This window comes from Pieris rapae, chromosome 2 (assembly GCF_905147795.1).
Source record: "Pieris rapae chromosome 2, ilPieRapa1.1, whole genome shotgun sequence".
NCBI lineage: Eukaryota > Metazoa > Arthropoda > Insecta > Lepidoptera > Pieridae > Pieris > Pieris rapae.
The window spans coordinates 9,574,720-9,596,158 of NC_059510.1; positions in this window are offsets into that span (position 1 = coordinate 9,574,720).

The following is a 21,439-nucleotide window of genomic DNA, read 5'->3' on the forward strand; positions in this document are numbered from 1 at the left end:
GTTTCTAAGAATGCACCTGTACCAAACAATTACAAAGGAACCTATAAGGTCATGATCCTTTCGATGACACTATTAAGAAATAGATACTATTATTGTAGTTGTATTTTAGAAGAGATAGAATATTAAATGGATTCTACTGACATGAACAATAAAGTAAACATTTCAAACACTTAGATGCGTCATTCGTAAAGGTGTTTTGAAAAAAACCTACTTTGATGAATTGAGTAAGCCTAATAGATGTATCATCTAATTTAGTCGAGCTCATCATTACTGAAGAACTTGTTAGTGGCACTCTTCCATCTTCGGCAAGCCTTTGCGCCTGGTAGATTGAAGGCTCTTGCCTCCACTCTGCCAGAAACAATAACTTTTTCTTAATCTAGACCATGTCTGTATGTTACATCCAAAATTAAAAATCCGTGGATAGCAAATTATCGATCGTCTAGTATGAATCATGTATTAATACATTAGAAGCGCTATCATCTAATTCGGCACATTTTCCTTTAATAGCATTAAACCTTCGTCTTAGTTTTTATTGACATTGGTTTAAACGATACTGTATCATTGATTAGTATTATCAATACAGTTATTGTTATATATTTTTTAATCCATATACATTTATAGCCATAAATAATATGTATCGAAAGCTTTGGTTAGTAATGTACATATTTCAATAAAAAAAATCCTACAGATGTCGGATGTATATGTAATTAGATGCACACATGGTCAATTGTAGGTTAAGCCAGCCTGGCTTCCAGTAGCTTAGTAGTTTTCTGGATAGAAGAACGAAGAGAAGAAGACCTCACATCACAGCTCCCAGGATTTATATTCATTTGTTTAACGAATATAATCACAGCTTTTGGACGTGTCTTTTAATAACCACTGTATAATGAGTTATCAGGTAATCAATTGAATTTATATTCGTTACAAAGTTAATGTGTAGAACACGCTTCAACCAATGACAAGTAAATTTCGCTTCACTCTTCTCGTACATGTCATCTGTATGTCAAAGTCCATTTCGTTTATGGCAGAATCATACTCAGCACTAAGTCTTGACTCTGAGTCTTACTCCCAGGGATTTGTGGAAGTAGCTGGACACTGAACCAATTCTACTTAAAGTCCTTCAAGAAAAGAGCGTACCAATTCTTAAAAGACCGCCAACGCACTCGGGAGCCCTGTGGCATTGAGTGTCCATGGACTGTGGGTATCACTTAACATCAGGTGAGTTTCGTGCCCGTTTGCTCCATGTTTTATAAAAAAACTAAAAAAAAATGATAATATAATTCCATAGAATGCCACGATGATTTAAAGATTAAAAATTAAAAATCTATCATTACAATTACAAGAATTAATATGCTATCATAATCGTTTTCTCAGTTTTGCCACGACATAAACAACTAGTTAGTCTTTCACACGTCAGATGGCGCTCTTTAGACGTTGAAACATTTCTATATATGCCTTATCTGTTGCCTTATTTGATAAGATTTAGTATCAATACGTTCACAGATAACCTCGATTTTTATCCTTAAACGAGAAAAGTGACCTTAATTCTCTTTATTACATTTATTTCTTATAACGCGTTTAAGCAACATTAATACCATTTGTTCTGGCTTCGCACGTTTATATCGGTAGATTATGAACAAATCACTTCGAAGACATATTTTTTTCTTTTTATGTTACAGGAGGCAAACGGGCAACTGATTTTAAGTAATACCGCCGCTCTCCATCATTGGATGACCTCTTTTTCTTTAAAAAAAAACGAAAAGGTTTAATTTCGTTCATATTATATTCTATATAAAATTATTTCTGCTATGGTCGTGCTTCTGAGCTAGTTTAGTATTCACTCCTAAACGCCGCTTACCTGAACTTTTTATTAGATAATTGCGTAATAAAATTCTAAAATATAGTAAACAAAAAACAGAATTATAATAATCGAAACTCTGTTAATTGTATTTATAAATTTATTTTTATAATAACGAGTATATACCTTTCTATTTTTCATTGTGTTACGATGTCCATAGATATATTTTATTTCCTTTCTGACCTAGGCCGATTATGATAGATAAACTTAAGATTTCGTAACATTAAAACTTTAAACTTTGCAAAGAGAACACATACAAACATACATACACATACGTTGTATTTTTATGTTATATGATCCACTACAAATTGAAGAATAACTACGATTTCTCATAAAGGCTCTTCTCACTTTTAGAAGATTTATACTTTCACACAATATTACTCAAATAATTTTAGTATAATTATATTATCAAAACACTCATCTATGTTCGATTTTAAAAATCTTAAAATTGACACAGTATTTCTCCATTTTATTCAAGGACACATAACATTATACTATTTTGTTTAGATAGTTGATAAAATATACAGAAAATCTAATTAATTAATCAATATAATATGTTATTAAAAGGAGTCTCTAGGCAAGTTTCCGAAGATACTGGCAGTGTTTCCCCTTTGAATAGCTAGACTAATTCTTCGTCCGAGGTTGTTTCGTCCTGTTTGATATTTCCTTAAAAAGTTTAATAGCACTAGTTTAAATTAAGTTTAATAGTCCGACACCTAATGGGACAAAATCATATTCGGAGTCTAGATCACTGTATTTGTATTTAGCTTTAGCTTTCTCAGCCGCATCACAACCTGCATCACAAGGCGCACCAGCTCTGTTGTTGCTTCCATATAGATGTAAAGAACAAACATAACATTATTTTTATTTAATAACGTTTACTCCAAATACATATTTTACAACCATCAAAAATCCAAAAGAAATAACGAGTTTTCTCTTTTCGTTACCTAGATATTATTAACGGTTTTCTAAATAACAACCTTAATTCTCAGTAATTATTTCTCTTAAGTATAATAATTCAAAATTCCTTTCGCTTCGTGAACAAATAGTACTGGCGTAACCACATACACCATTGCACACACAGACTATTTACACAGTATATCCCTATTCACACAGTCACACAATCATAAAACGTGTATGTGTGTCGTCTGGAGCTAGCTGGACTGCATTCCAGTAAGTTACGACGCTGAGAACGTGTGCTAAATTTTTATATGTCTCAACGCGTTATCTTCTATCTTTCACTGTCTGGAGTTTTTCGTTCTGTTGCTAAGGGGCACAAACTCAGGCTTTGGAATTTCTTGTCATATTATTAGGTGTCTAGATTTTATTACTTTTGTAGTTTCTTCGATGTAACTTAGTGTAACAGTCAAATAAAAATTATTTGGATTGTTTTTTAGATACATGTATTTACGAAGTAATTAACAGCGCGTGAACGAATTGTCTACGTACTCGGGTATAATAGCAGGCACATTAGAATTCTGTTCCTACTTCACGTATCTACATTCTGTTCCAACTTTACACCAATGAAACTTAATTACAAATTCACTCCAGGTTTTTATGTGTAACGTAGGCCACAAACGCGTTTTAAACAAAATACATTCTTAAAGATTAGAATTTAAAAAAAATCACTTTAAGTTGGAATTTAATTTGCTGTTATACTATTTTGTTTTAAATTATGTTGCTAGTAAATAAGTAAATATATTACTTATATACTTGTATTTGATTAGAACTAAGTTCAGTTTAATATTTATTGATGCATAGTAAAACTTAACCTTTACACATCATCTGTTACATCTAATTTCATATCGCATAACGCAAGAACTTTGTCTAAAAGGCCTGATGACATCGGCCAGCGACAACTTGACCACGACTTGACCCGCGCTTGCGCATGCACACTACAATTCACACACATACAGATCGCACACATTGACGGGAACAAGTTTTGGAATACACTGTGTGGGTGTTTAAAAATGGAACCTTGATTTCGTATAGGTGGTCCGAACTTTTAAAACAGAAATATCTCTAGATATTCGACCTTATTGTCATTTATAAACGATTGATTAGATATACTTTTTGCAATAGCAGCCTTATGTAAGCATGTTAAGAACTTGTAATGTACTTATAAATAATATACTGACTGCCCCCGCGAACTCCGTTTTTTCTTTGTTTTTTTTTTTAATTTTATGTCATTACTCATAACTTTATGCCAGGTTCAAGTAAAAGGCAGGGAAACTAAACGCGAGAAGAAATAAATAATCATGAAAAGAAAACAAAAGGATGAGCTAGTTAAATACATATTTATATAAATATTAATCTTAATATGGTTATTTATTATTGGTTATGAAAGAAGATTACATTATAATATGTACAATCAAGATTGAAGCAAAAAGCAGGAGATTTTTCGCAAACTCCGTTTGTCCTTATTGTGATAAACCTTAGCTTACCTTTTTAGTACATACCCAACATGAAACATTTTGCTATGCTACCCCAGAGACTACTCAATTTCCCTGAATGAAAAAGGGTTTTAGGTTTTACTGTGAATTATTCTCTATATAAACATAAGCCAAGTTTGTTATTAAAAAATGGTTTATTATAGATGGGTGAAAATTTTTATGATAGGTGAAAGCAATTGTATGTATTTTTGTATGCTGTATTATATATGAAAAATTTAATTTAAGGGGAAGAAAAATAGACGTCTGATTCGCAGACTTAACCGATAGGCACACAAAATTTCACGAAAATCGGCGGAGCCATTTCGGAGGAGTTTAATTACAAAAACCGTGACACGAGAATATTATACATATATGTAGTCCACTATCATTTGAGGCAGTTTATAAAAATATTTAAAAGAAATAAATTATATAGTATCTTATTTTAAACATTTTTACAGTGTACTTCAAGTATGAAACTAATATTATGCTGCATAACTAAACTTTTAAGCCTATCAACAAAAGCCACAATTAAGGGCCTTTATCGACCTCTTCCCACCTTTTTTGCTTCGTTATTTTGTCCGTAAAGCGAAAGGAAATACAAAAACATATGTAATCGAGAGAGATAGAAGATGACCCGTTAGGAAAGTAGATGAGACTACTACGTTTACGCGTATAAGGATTGGGACACATCGAATTGTCGATATCGATAAAATAACTGATCAAAATCAATTTTAATTAAACACTACTTTTAAAGTGAAACAATGTTATACTATGATTTATTGACTCTGGGCATTACTAAGTGAGAAGCTTAGAAAGCTTACTGTGGAGCTGGCGACCCGTAGATAATAATATATTTAGGGACTATGTAAATATTTTTGTGCAATAGATATAGAGAGACATAAAGTCTTCGAACAAGAAACATTCACTGTTCACGGGAAGCGAAATATCCAGGTCATTTGTATTACCAACGACTACAGAGGTAGACCAACGAAGAGCGTACTTATCATTATTTTCTTTAATGAGCACAGTATTTTTCGATTCTGAAACAATTATTTTAAAATGTGTCGTGTCAATTTACGATTTCGTTGTCAACCACCTTAGAATTATGCACAATTTAGATTCATTACATAGGAATTGATATCAATCAGGACGTGTATCCTTCTATAAATGCTATCATAGTAGGTCTAAGATCAAGGATATATCTATCAAGGCGACCACAGATAATAATATGCCGTTTTACACCGCAACTTCAATTTGATCTATAATGTCCGCGATATTGAGTTACTTTATTGTTTATCCTCTGATAATTGCACAATTTCCTCGTTATTGTTATAATTTTTGTTTAAATTACGAAATTTCAATACTACATACAATATACATATCTATCTTAAACTAGTTTTGTATCTATGAGTGAATGCTTCTAGCTTTCAGGAATCCAGAAATTGGTTAAAATGCTGGTGCATGTGTTACGTTGGTAGTCCGTAAAAGGTTTCGTAACAGGATAACCTCAAAATTTCATCCGCATCAGCTTAAAGTCCGCTTCAATAGACATTTTTGCGAACTAGCGAACTGTGGAATCGACTCGCGGTGGGGGTGATTCCTGGTAGATAGCCTCCCATATTAAAAAGACGCATACTCCTCAAAGGCTGGCAACGGACCCACTAAAATGGGTGACCCAGGGCTGCGACGACCTTTTTGGGCGTATCGTAGGCTCGTTGGCTCACTATCCTAATAATAAAAGGATTTCAATATAAGAAGAAATCAAATTGATGACGGTAATTTATCGATAACGTGTCCTCACCACCGGAATTGGGTACATCCCTTGAGTTCCATAGATATTGAGAGGTCTGAACGAGTTTCTACCTGCTTCGACAGGGTGACTCAGACATTCATCATGCCTTTATTGTGCCTTATTTATTACATATACTTAGTTACTGGACCTCGGGACGTGAGGGGCAATTATTTATGAGGTTTTTAATTTTTTATATCTATAAGGTAGCGCAGGGTAAAAAACGTGTGAGGTACGATATAACGATATAATCAAGAAATGATTAAGAGTGGAATCATGGATATTATTTAGAAAATCAATCAATTGATAGAGAACATAGAACAGTTTTTTATATAACAAGGCAAACGGACAGGAAGCTTGCCTTATAGGATTGATACCCACAGAGAAACTCAAGGCTAAAGGGCTCGCGAATGTGTTGCTGGCCTTGTCAGAATTGGTTCGTTCTTTAAAAATGTACCAAGGACCATATCTACCAACACAATCGCAGTTAATTCACAATCTCAGATTGCTTTTAATCTGAGATTGTGGATTAACTAATGGGTTCAGGCGTTAATTGACTGACGTTTTCTGTTTCGTATTTTTGATATCTGCTTTGGTTTTGTATATTGTTAAGTGATTTCTTTTATAAAATGGATATGTCTAGTTGTAACATTAATAAATAATTTAATGACGCAAACTGAAAACTTAAACTATATATTATAAAGGCCAACGAAACCTTTCTACCTGAGCCAGCTCATTGCGGATTTTTTGCATTCTTCAAGCGAATTGACTCACTAGCAATTATTATTACACAACTTTGTTTTATATGTCAACTGTTACTTTCATGATTAATCGTACATTAATGCAAGATTAGCTCTTAGAATCATGTTTCTATTTTCAGTTATATGTACTTGATAATGTGTTATCAAAATTATTATTAATAGTATTAGTTCTTCTACGTCCTCAAGTTTTTAGTTACCCCCTTTGTGTTAAATATAAGATAGATTACGACTTTTATTTAAACTTGTACGCTTCTCAGGCGGAAATTTTTATATTTCCATGGATTCTTGAGTAACAAAAACCGCAAAGGAGCGTTTAAGAAAATTAAACGTAACGTTTAAGTATTGCAGCCCAAAGCAAACTGTTATACCAGTTAGAAACAAATCAAACGTAGTTTTTATTAATTGAACAGGCTTACCTGACACGACGCGATACCGCCCATGGACACGTACATTGTCAGAAGGCTCGCAAGTACGTTCCCGGCCTATTATGAATTGAATGATTATTATGAACTTACTTGAATGACTTCTACGACTACTTACTATTATGAACCTTTTCTTGAATGACCCTAAAGTTGATAAATACCTTTCAATAAAAACACCTACATAATCCTTCAATTTTCTTAGAATAACTTCTAGACTTGACGTTAACCAATTTATTAAATATTGACCTCTTTTAAGTAAAGAACTCTTTACTTAAAAGAGGCCTTTTTCTTTGAAATTGAGTTTACTCTGCGGTGAAAAGAGACGGTTTAGCAAAGAGGTTACAGTCGAATAGTTATTATATCAGAAATGATACCTTTAAATAGGAAACTAAAGAAGCGCTCTGTTGAAGTGTTTGAAGTGAGTGGTTGAACATACTACAACTACGAAAAAAGTACGAACGAGTATCGTTAGAATAAAATACAGAAATTGTAAAGAAAATCGAAAATTTCGAGCTGTGATGATCTGAAATGAACGAAAGTTAAACCCAAAAAGGTTTAGGAATTCTATAGCGTAATTCGTTTCTCGGTTTTGATTCAACAAAAGGGGTCTAGTTATATTATAACTTTTATGTTTTTCGTCGGAAATTTATCAAAATAAGTACTGCTCAATTTTGACTTTTGCAATCCTTGCATTGCATCGCATTTCATGAATTAGTGAGATTAGCATTTTAGTTCTTTTTTATTTATATTTTTTTGTTTTAATAGAACCTTAATCTAAAAGAATTTGGTTCTATTATTTCTATAACTTTTAACGCATAAAAATCCACGATTTTTAATATGTTAAATTAAAGTGCTGTGGCTTTAAACACCAGTATAACATTGGCTAGAACCTACAAGCCGCTAAATATAAAAAGTTCTGGGGATTCCCCCACATACCTTTTGATAAATTTTTGGTTATCACAAAAACCATCATAAGTAAAGCCATTGTCTTAGTTCAACATCCTATTGCTCAGAGAAATGATATGTTTTATGATGTGTGATTAACATTCCAACGAATACTTGTCAAACAAATAATCAGTGATAATGTTATGTTCAAAGGTTTGTTTATATGTAATTAAAATGTTAAATTTTAATAATCCACACTTCGGTACATGTACATAAATAGGTATTATACAATTGACATATTTTGTCAATGTCATATGTATCACTTTCGAGCGATTTATTCCAGGCGACCACTGTGAGATGTTTTTTAATTAGATCAACAAAACAAATCAATTAAAACATAAGTAAACAGTAAGGAGGACAAAGAAAATAAACTCACTGTTATCTTTACTAAATATGCAATATCATAGTTATTTTAAAAATATAACGCGATGTATTGACGTAACCATTAGTAGCGAGACAATGAATTTTTTGTCCATATAAAAACTATGTACACTCGTAATTAATTGGCTATAAAAAATATACTTATAACTTACAAATTATACTTCCTGAAAGTATAAGTTATATATGACCTTGACCGTACTGTTTTACTTAACCAAAGAACTGCTGTTGGTACCTAAATATAAAATGTTGAATCATTATGGTTTTCATAATTATTATTGTTGTTATTCGTTACCAGTCTTGTCTTCCCGCCAATAGCCGGTTTCCAGTTGCAGTATGTCAGAATCTAAGGTACCTTTTTGTAAAAATCAAAATAACGGAACGGTACATATTAAAACCACTGTGGATATATTAATATAATGTAACAAAAGCAGTCTTGTTAGTCGACCTACTGGCGTCCTACCACAGGAAGTTTCTCTTTAGGAGGCGAACACACTTTTTGTGAATGCGTTGTTCGTTAATACACAGAAATGATTCCTTGAGTAATCCGCGATCTCTTCCAAATGTACAAATAATATGTATGAACCTGAAATCAATCTTGAATTTGCAGATGTGATCCCTATACGAGGACATTCCTGTGACTCGACTATTCCCAGGTACAGTAAATATGACATTAACTAGTCCCAAGCGAAATTAGAGAATTAACACTAAATAAATTAAAATCCCTCGTTAAACGGAAACTAATTAATGAAGCTTTTTATAAATTTGACAAATACTTAAATGATCCTAATCCTTGGGATTGATTTGCTCCAGTTCAAACAATTTGTATGACTAAAAACTTAGCGATAAAAAAGAGTGGCGGAATGTTTCTTCTTGCTTGTTCGACTTGCGAACTGGAATGTAAATTTCAATGAATGTATCTTATTTGGCGTTCATAAGTGTAGTAGTTTATATGAATAAAGATATTTTGAGTTTGAGTTACACTAGGGGTAATATTTAAAAACGAGACCGACTCTCGTCAAAAATGTTCAAAAAAGTTGGAGTCATAGTTCCCGCTGTCCCGTTTCTGATTGTCACGGCGACATGTATCCAGCGTTATTAAACACGGGGCAAAGCATTGACGTATTTCCTTAAAGGCTCCAATCACAGCATCATGACGCTACTCTGAACCATTTGGCCTTCAGAGGTACCTCATCCATGTAACAGCTCAACTGCGCAGATACATCCCCGATCACGTAACTAGTTCCCGCGGGATGTGGGGACAGAAATTACTTCGACCTTGCGCCTGCGCATCTTTAAGTGGCGTTACACGAGTATCATTCGCGACCTGTGACCTAGGATAAAACTAGACACACTGGAGCCAATCTTGATAGCCTCGGAATTATTTCTTACTTCGTACAAATACTTTATTTAGCGCGTTTGATTAATTTTAATTGAAATTAAAATAACATTAATTAAATCTACACTCGATAACGATATACATAAATAACATTTATTAGTAATCATCACAATGACATATACAATAATTACAATTTTCTTAATCTACATTGCAACAATAAAAATAATTATAAATGGATAGGTAGAAAATTAAAACAATAACATATAACGGTTATATTTGAAATGAATAACCGCATTGAGGGTAGTTTATTGTAACAATAAAAAGTAAAAATGATAGGTATGACATCAATAATGAAATCATTCAGACCATCTAATTTATTTCTCAGAGTTTCAACTTTTTAGTCCTGCTAGACGTATTTTGTATTTTGTCGTATTTAAATACAAGGGTAAACGATCAACTATATTATGTGCTTTTTATAAAACGACGACTCGTAGCAAAAACGACTTGTTATTTATATAAAGAAACTGGGTAGTTGAAATAGACGAACGAAAATTTCAACCAATTGAATGGGCTAATGAGCAACTTGATCCGAACGGTCAATTCATTGGACTTGCGCAACGCATTCCAAACAGTTATCGACAATCAAATTAGGGCTTTGCCAAGTTTGAAAGGCCAGTGACGCTACCACGTATTTATTTATTCACGTATTAGAGTTGATATTATTTTAATATTAAGTTTTCCTTTATTCTCCATATATCGACAGAACAAGCAAATATCACCCTTAGAAAGAACAAGTTAGTTATTGAGTTAATTATATAAAATTATTGGTCTAACAGAAGGAGGATCACTATGAAATTATAACAAGGTTAGGTACCTAAACTAAATTAAACTATGTAGGGAAAAAATGTATGTAAAATATTAATCAGCTTAAAATTAATAGTGATAAATTCTTAAAAGGCCGGCAAAGCACCCGCGAGCCCTCTTGCATCGAGAGTGCCCATAGGCGGCGGTATCACTTAACATCACGTGAGCCTCCTGCCCGTTTGCCTACTGTTCTGTAAAAAAAAAGAATTATTAAAATTTTATTATTGTTTTATATATTTAAATACATGATGTGATAAATCCGATATTTGTCTACTCTTAACTATAGTTAGGGGTACAAAAATATTATAATATAATATGTTATATCATATTGAAAAATACATATTTTTAGTAAAAACTAATATTATAAAGAGGAATTATGATGTATGTAACTAATAAAAGTAACTGGACAGATTTAAAAAATGCCAAATGTAATGCCTGAGTAACAGGCTATTTTTATTGACATAATATAAAAATGTTCAGCCATGCAATGCCGGGACAATCCCCTTTCATATAAACTGTTAGCTTTAACGAAGTATTTTCGCTTTAGAAATCTCACCTTGATCTATACATTATTAAAACACGTTTCTCGATATGGACTTTCATATTATATAAGGACTGAATTACAGGTTTTCACGTTCACCAAAACCAGTCAGCACTATACTCATTTGAGGTCAATTCATTTTAACGCACCGTACTTCCCAGAATCAAAGAAAGTGTTAATTGTAAGTACGGTCAAATTTAAAGAAAAAAATATTTTTAGCTCTGGGCCTCATATTATATCATGTGTTTCATGATTTTTTGTCAATCTTATAAACAAGTAGATGATCGGCCTCCTGTACCTGACACATGTGGCTGACGGTGACGGACGGTGGTGACTTTTTGAGTCTTCGCACATTGAATGTCCATTGTCGCACAGCCGGGGATAGAATCTACGATCTCAAGGATGAGCGTCGCACACTAAACCCACTACGTAGTGTACGTACAAATTTATAAAACCATCCAGGCTTATTTGACAGAATTTTCTATTTATTTTAGTACGAATGCCAGTTTTTTGTACTCATAAGTTTTTGAAGATATAATCTGTGAGTCTTTCCGTAATACTAGCGTATCCTAGCTAACTTCGGCACTAATGTATTTTCAGTAAAATCTAGAAGATTCTATCTTTTAAGTCCAACGTTTTAAGTAAAATAATCGTTTCTTTCTAGTTCGTAGACGCAAATGGCACTTCAGTCTCTGACTCTGCAAACGTAGACTCTATTTGTAACATGTGTCAATAGTGTAAAAGTGTGAGTGTACGTTAGTCTTAAGTGCTAAATAGTGGTAAATGGAAAAATAGAACACAAAAGTGTCTTCCCCTAATAGAGACTCTAAATAGTTATTGGACACTATTTTGTAATAAATATCCTTTTTTGTAAAAAGAGTTAATTTTAAATTATTTATTAGTCTTAAGTCAGGCTAGATCGTAATGTTAAGTGATATTTTTGTGCCGAGTAGATTTATAAATCAATTTAAAAAGTGCAAATGATTCTTGGTTGGAGACCAAAGGAATAAAATGTCATCGCGACATTTATCTTCAAAATTATGTTAATGTAAAGGTACGATTCCACCGGTGTGCTGATCTGTGCACAGCGTACGGCACAAATGTTTGTTTCGGTCGACTCACTCTAGCGAAATAGTGCACGAATATTTTAGCAAAATTTGTGCACAACTGTGCACTAGTTTGCGCGTACACGGATGTAGTGGACTCGTGTCGACGCGCACACACTCGTTCGCGCACTCACTACCCAGTCTTGCTTCCGCTACCAAAGCGAAAACATTATATTGAGCACGCACTATGCCAAGTAATTTTTCGAAAGTTCAAGAACTTATTGCCCAAAATATGAAATGGACGAATGAAAAGATTAAAATTAAACAAAATCGTTTTATTACACCTAATCTAACAAACTAAACATTCTTATACTAAATTGAAGTTTTCCTAGTTAATCCCAGATTTTATTAAACTGAGCTTCAACCAAGACTACAATTTACCCTTATTTCAAATAACTACAGTCCTGAAGGCGATCTAGTATGCTGCTATTTTCTCCATACCAGGCCATACTTGTAATCCCCCTTTTAGTCTGGCTAGGCTAGGCTGGATGGAAGAGATACAGCAAAATCCATAATGCTTATACCCCGGAACAGATGTCTGTCAAGGCCAAATCACATGACGATGATGCGGTGGAGTAGGCCCCTTAAACATGCTAGAGATTTCCATCAAAATCTTGAAATTGGACCAATCAGTTTTTATCACTATGATAAGTAAAACAACGACATAGATAAAATAGTGCCAATGCCACATTTGAATACATTAAAATATATTACGGGTAAATAACATAGCCAGTTTATCTTTGAACCTTCTGTATTTTATACAATAATAGCGCAGTCTAATGCCACTAAAACTGGTTGTTCATTATTAATTATTAATTGACGTTTAGCTACAATCCCTGAAGAATAGTGCTGCCTGGAGAACACACCTTTTCAAGAAGTGTGAATATAGCGGCCCCTTAATCTTGTGTAAAACTTATAAAATTAATACAAATACACTAATATAATGACGTATAGGATAACAATGATGTTCTCTGACCCCACACATATATTCTGCAGAATAAGTGAATAATATACATGATCAATTTTTTATACATGCGTCTTCACTAAGGCATCATGGAACATTACATGGATATTTAACATAAGAAAGTGTCCAATAACACTACTTACAGTCTCTATTAAAGGGAAGACAGTCGATGTGAGACACTTTTTTCACTCACTGTTTAGCACTTATGAATATCGTACACTAACAATATTTCACTAGTTCAAATGATTTTGTCCTTTTCAGTCTTTGCACTAGGTCCGTGGTGTCAAAGAATTGCATATCCTCGACATTCACGTGATGATGCAGCCTATGTTCGTGGGCACCAGCAGTCTTTTTGAAGTGAATCTTTAGGCGCATGAGGGTAAAATTTGAAGATGTGCAGCGTTTTTGTCGAAGGAACGAGAGAGAGCGATTGAGACCGATTCAGAGAAAGCGAGATAGTGAAAAAATATATTGATGTATTCGTTTAGTAGTTACATATTAGAACTTTAGATGATAATCTTGTCGCATAACGTCTTGTACAATAAACGCAGATTTTTGATTTATTTATATTATCATTAGCTCGTATACAATGTGTAGACAGTGTGAATATAGTTATTCAACTACATATACTGGAACATGAATATCCATTGGGGCTTTTACCGTAGTAATAATTAATTTACTTAGAAGTTCTACCTCTTTGGCTATACACGATAAATATATAAATAAATAACGTTTAAAAAAAATATTGTACGTTTGTGTAAACAACGACACTAAATATGGAAAATACTAAAATAAAAAAGGGTCATCAGCTGCAAAATATTGTTCTACGGGAGGTCCTTCACCTCAACCCCTGCAGAGTTCCCTATTAAATGCGCCAAAACTGGTTCACTATTCGGTAGACAATTTTTTCACCTGTATACAAGTAATTGTAATTGGTACTAACTCAATGTGGTTTACATTTAAATGGCGACCCACGTAAACAAAGAGATTTCTTCTGAGCTTCAATCATCATTCGTAAATAGAGGATAAAACTGACTGCACCAATTGTTAATTGTCTTGATTAATATCCCAATGATACTGATACGTGTAGGCATGTATTAAATTACCCATGTCATGCCAGCATTACATCAAGTAATGCCTGCGTATTCAGATGGTCACGCAATATTTAGTTCAATCGTGCGCCCGACATCATAATTCCGGTATTTAAATGTTTTAACAGTTTAAAAAGTTTACCTTGTTCTGACCAGATATTTTAATAGAAACTACTGGTTTTAAGTATTTATTTATTTCAAAAAATTCAAAATCATTTATTCATGTTGGGACATGTTGGTAACATAATGTACACTTATGAACGTCAAAAAAGAAATATATATTTAACATTTACTGCCAGTTCTCAAATCAAGGGCGTAGAACGGAAGAGAAGAACTGGCAATAAACTCGCCGCCACTTATTAATCGCCAAGTTTTTTCTTTTACATAACGTTTGTAAGGAGCTGCAACCATGACACCATGTTCCATATGACATCTTGAGTAATAAAGAATAATAAAATAAATTAAAAACAAAGATTTGTCCTCTTTCAGCAGGAGGCATGGTAAAATAGGAGCACGGACTTACATACTTACGTAGAAACAACTAATATCACCGCATACACGAATTCAAGTACGACCAGTCACCACAAGTTGCACCCGTTCACGAGTATGACGCATGGCCAGCCATCGGCCACCTCGCCATATTTTAGGGAGAGAGACAACCCGACGCATGGACGCCTTATTATCTTTTGAATTGCCGTCAAAACTGTTTAGAATAACACACCGATTATATTGACCGAAATCAAAGGTCCCAGCTGAATTCTATATACTTAATAAGAACGTCATCGGTGTTACAAACATCGGTTTTTACGACCAAGTCTTTTGAGTAGAGTTGAGTCTTCTTTTCGATGTCGTTATAACAGAGTTCCATTGTATATTTTTTTGGGTGTTATAGTCGATTCAGTTTATCTTGGCCATGGGCTATCCGTTCCTGTATGGTCCGCATAAATCGTGATACCCAACATTACTACTAAGTAGATGCAGCTGGCGACGCTGGACACGAAAGGGTTAAACGCTTATACGTGACCATTTTCAGCTTAATTCGGCCTGACCCTTCATAGTTCTTTATGGATAATGTAGGATTGAAGTAGTTAGCAGTAGTATTGGAGACTATTCAATGCAAACAATCAATCAAATCTTTATAATTTTTATTTATTTTATATATTCACACTTCGTTGCGTTAAAAATAACACAATACATAAAAATTATAAGGGATGCAACGGGCGGTCTTATCGCTAACAAGCCATCACTCCCAGGCAAACCTTGTAAGGATAAACTAAAAAAGAAATATGATTGAGTAAAATTATATAAAAGAATTGATATATAAAAAATATAAACCTTAATCTAAAGTAATACAAAAAAACTATATAGTATGAACCAGCTACGCACTGCGGTTTCACCCAGGCTAATATAATTTTTGTATTTTACTCTAAAATATTCTCTATGAATGGACTATCCCACAAAAACGTTTCGATTTGATCAAGTAATGACTGCATTTAATGTGCTCAACTACACAAACCCTACAGCAACAAGTATTAAAAACAGCACTTAATTAGAAAATATCTCCTGTTTCCTAGCAGGTTCTCTCACAGTCCTCTCTTCTCTATTACGAAAAACTCACACAAAATTGAAAAAATAAAGTACAAATAGATTTACGAACACTTTATTCTCATTCGCAATGGAATGCACGCTTATCAATACTATGAGTTATCAGGGGCCAAAAGGCAAGTATTCATGCCGTGGTCATGCGATTCCTTCGTGACCTCACTCACCTCAGGCTAATTGTCTTTGACTGCGCATATTTGCTTATTGAATTCTCTATTATTCAATCGTTCACGAAATACCTTGTTGTAGTATCAGCAGTATGAAGAATTGGAAAGAGAGTTTGAAAGTGCATTCTCATTTAGACCCTAGGGTCCTAGAACATATATAACTATTTACAACATAAGAAAATAATATAAGTATATACAGATAAATAAATAAATTACACATTAAGTAAGAATACTGTAGTGGATAAGTCACAGCTCATATTGGTTAAGAATAACTTTATTTCTCATAAGAATTGCATACATAATTCACTTACTGAGAAACAATATATAAACTAAGATTAATAAATTATTAGAGCGCACAGTTCGTATATAAAATTACAAAACAAAAAGAGCAACAAAAATGTGGGTAGACATAATAAACTCGAGCCTAGCAAAACATAGATGTTCGGATTGGATTTTTACTAGATGTGATTGATGGCATATTCTGGATATCCTATGATCTAACGAAAACACTGGCTCAAGTGCAACAGGTCCATTACACATTAATCTAAATAATCAAATTCAAAACCATTTATTCATATAAGTAACACAAAGTACACTTATGAACGTCAAAATCAAAAATGTATATGAAATGCTAATGGCAATAATCTCTCCGCCACTCTTTTTAATCGCCAAGTTCTTGATTCACAACGTTTGTTAGGAGCTGCAACCAATACACCATGTTCCCCATGACATCTTAATTAATTAATAATCATATAATAAATTAAATCAATAGAACAAATATATGACATGCTAGAAACATGTGAAAACTCATATCTTACTCATAGATTAGTGGTTTCTAACTGGATGACAACTTCGTTCCAGTGACAGTGAACAATGTAAAAGAACGTGATTGCAATAACATTCATAAATATTATCTTTATACTTGCAATTCGAAACCTATGTAAGGTGAGTTGCAATAATATTATGATAAATTCTACTCGAGCATAAGTTAGCAATTTACCAGGGTTGTCCACGGAAAAATAATTTATGGAAAATATTTAAATATTACAAGCGAATTTTTAACTGAATTTAGAGAAATGGCTTATAAAATCAGACAACTCAGCCTGCTACATGCATCCTCTCTCATGTAGGTTGATAAGACTTTTTATATAACAGCGGGAACCCAGAATATGGGACGTCAATAAAAGGCAGTTATCGCAAGCAATTTACACCCATTTTAGCATGTGTAGCACCAGCCGTTGAGTGAGAAGTAAGCTTTATTTTTAAATGGACAACATTTTTGATGGGTGTCGCCCTGGGTCGTATGTTCCAGGAAAGACAACCACCGACTATACCAAAACTAAGTATGATGGAAAATACTGCGACTATCTACTTATTATAGTTGTAATCTATCTGTTTTTAATGATTGTTTTCTACTAGCTTTAAAAATAAAACACAGCATTGAAACGATGCTATCAATAAATTAATATAATTATTTTTTTCCATATTAAGAGGTCAATAAACTTTAACGTAATGCTAATGCTATTCTGGTCGTTTAATGTTTATGAGGTATCGATTTGTTTTATATGACATTAACATATTACTCTGAATTATATTAAACGTTACGCAATACAGTTTAATTAGCACATTAAACCAGATTATAAATGTTAACAAAGCGACAGATTACTTAAAAAAATTACCCACATTTTATTAATAAATATTATTACAATTGCAATCAATGATTTCATCTTTATACAGCGTGATATAACGGACATAAGATAAGAAGAACAATCGCAAAACGATGGCGTATTTCGTTTGATTGTGATTGGTCAAGAACATTTGTAGTCCAATCACACTTAATAACCTAGCCGTTTGGCCAATGAAAATTAGACGAAAGGTGAAATCGCTACGTTTTATATTCCACATGTAATGTTTAAACAACTTTATTTTAATTATAATATTATAAGTGAAAAATTTCCAAATGTTCGTGGCCATAAAATAGTGTTATTATCTTTATTCTTCTAGGCTCAGAATGTGTTGTTTTATAGCAAACGGGCAGGAGGCTCATCTGATGTTAACTGATACTGCCGCCCATGGACACTCAATGCCAGAGTGCTCGCGAGTGCTTTGGCTTTTAAGAATTGGTACGCTACCACTATTCTTGAAGGACCCTAAGTCGAATTGGTTCGGAAATATTTATAATACTCTCAAGCCCACATTTTTTTCATTATCGTACCGTTATTTTGCAATGTATGTAAATTCCAATTTTTACATTTCCATTCAAATAACAAAAGCATGAATTAGTTACAAGTAAAAAATATGACAAATATATTGTATGTAGGTCGTAAAGTGCGGTGAGTGTGGGGTTCAGTCCCCTTCGGGACCCCTACCCAGTAAAACCCAACAGCTTCTTCTGCTTGCTATGGACGTGAGGAACGGTATAAGTTTCGTTTAATCCTTGTACCCGTCTCCTGTGGTACTGCGAGCCCAACTTCCGAAAGTTGTCAACCCTACTCATAGACTATCAGGAATACAATGCCGCGTTGCCTGTGGTCTCAATATAACATAGGTCATAGATCATATTCATCATGAACGTAATAAATACATATAGATATAGTTTTTATATACATTTTGTGACAGTAAGATATTTAAGAAAAAACAGTGGGTGTCATTTATATAAGAAATTGTAAAAATTTTCAAATAAGCTTATTTTATATTATAATTTTGTGTATTAATTATGACAGAAAAGACTGGCATTTTTCTGAATAATTCATTTCCAAAAAATTGCATAAATCAAATGAAAATCCAACATCTGAAATCTTGGACAACCTTGATATTTAGGAATAAGTTATGCCGGTTTCCACACAATATTTTCCCTCACCATAGAAGCCAGTCTTAAGCATATCAAACGCATAGAAAATCTAGTAATTCGAATTAGCCGTGATTCGAACAAACTGACACGCGTATACCGAGGAAAATATATTTTATTAATTTGGTTTAAAAAAGTCCTAAATCTTTTTAGACTGATTTTTTAATTATTTAATCGTGATTAAATAAAACTTTTTTTTTCTACTTTTAAAAGTGGAAATGGGTGGGACATATCGCAAGAGGTACAGAAAAGTGGAGCAAAAAACTGCTTAACTGGTGCCCAAGGTACAGCAAACGCAAAAGAGGGAGACAACTGAGAAGATGGATTGACCACATTAAAGAAACGGCAGGTGGTACATGGCAGAGAGAAATGGCGGGATTTGGAGGAGGCCTTTGCCAAAAAAGGGCACACAGATGCACCAGAATTGGATTAAAATGGAAATTTGTTTAAATGTATATAAAATATATAATGTAAAGTGTATCTGAATAAAGGCTATTATTATTATTAATTATAACTTACGGTCACTGACCGTACCTCTTACATCATCCAGAATATATGCACGTGTCATCCATAGACTATACGCAGTTTTTTGTCTAAGCTAGATATGATAAAAAATGGCGGCCGGGAAAGCCGGTTTTAATAACTTCGAAATTCAAATTATGGACTGTCAATTATTTGCATAGTCGTAGTGATTAAAGACTTTTTTATAAACTTTGACTACTCGTTTGTTATATCGACCTGTGATTCTGTACCTCATATGTCACTGAACTCGTAATAACGCAGAATTTAGGTACGAACGTAAGTACGAACATGTACGTAATATGTTATAAGTATTAGCTGCTTCAATATCTATTGGATACATGGGTAAGGTGCAAGGTACCCACCTATAAATAAATAGATGTTTGCTCAGCGAAATTATCTTAATTAAAGGGATAAATTCACTTCCTGCTAAACTAAAAATATGTGACCGCTCTTAAATACGGTTGTATTATCTTTACCTAGATAATACAACCGTATATAAGAGCGGTATAACAACAGTTTCTAGAGTTTGACGGATTGATATAAAGCAATTAAAAGAATAAACCACGAATTAGTTTCTAATACATTTTTAAAACCTTTGAAATTTATTATGTAACTTACGACAGTCCCCGAAACTCACCATGCGTCAACAAATACTGCATTCGTTGTTAACTACACATAATTTACAGGAATGTCACTCTTATTCCTATGTATAAACGATTAAAATCATTTAAAGGCTTCGAAGGCATTTTGCGGACGAGGAGAGGGCAACGGTTGCAGGTTTGACGGGTTCCGTGTTACTCATTCCCCTCCCTCCCCCGGGTTTCCCTCCGTCTCGTCTCGTCTCGAGTAATTATGTTCAACCAACCTTAATGGTTATCTACTTAAATTATTGAAGATGTGATTACTAATTCATATTTATTAAAGCTACCCGCAAACTGTTATATCTAAGAAGGTAGAAGTAGATAGAATATATGAGATTCTTCTGCAATTTTCAATCAAAGTAGTTATCAGTAGAATACTTACATTTAATTCTGCTAAATGATTCAGAATAACTTTGTCTTTCCTTTTTTATAAGTTTTTAGAAGTAGAAGCAGTACTTTAGTTTTTTTTATTTAGCTCATCGCTACGGTACAGTGTTGGGCATCTAGAGGGCATAAAGTCAATTCCCGGTGAAACAATAAGTTTAAAAAAACAGAAACTATATCCTACCTACATGAGGTACTCCATCGTATTTCATTATTGAAAAATGGCTCGTCTCTTAGCGATCACACAAATTGTGCCAATATTCTGCGTTCTTTTAAAAAACGATTTATTTATAAATAACATGCAATATGCTTTAGACGAACACCTACTTGATGTAAAACTGATGTCTCATCATTAGTTTCCGGCAACATTTCGTAAAATATGCTTGGTCATCTCCTAAGATACCTATACTGTAACTACTAAGGTTTTGCCTAGTGTCGTTACCTTGAAACTAATCTATCTGATTGTGTTTGATTTCTTATCGTCTGGATTTCAATCGACGTGCCTATTAGGATGTTTAACTGTTTTATTGTAAAATCACTAAAAAGGGGGGGTTGCCCCTCTTATTGGGAGTGTCATGTCGTTGTTGTCGAGCTTCTATGGTAGGCACGACCAGCTCTTTTAGAAAACCAACGTTGATGCAATAGTTTCGTCTTATTGTACTCGCGTGTCTGTGGTGAAGGAGCATACCGGTGCTCCCTGGCATTATGTGACCACGACGTATTTATGTACTATGTATGTATTTGCGTGTTGTTCCCACGAGAAAGTAAGTGTGTGCTCCTATTTC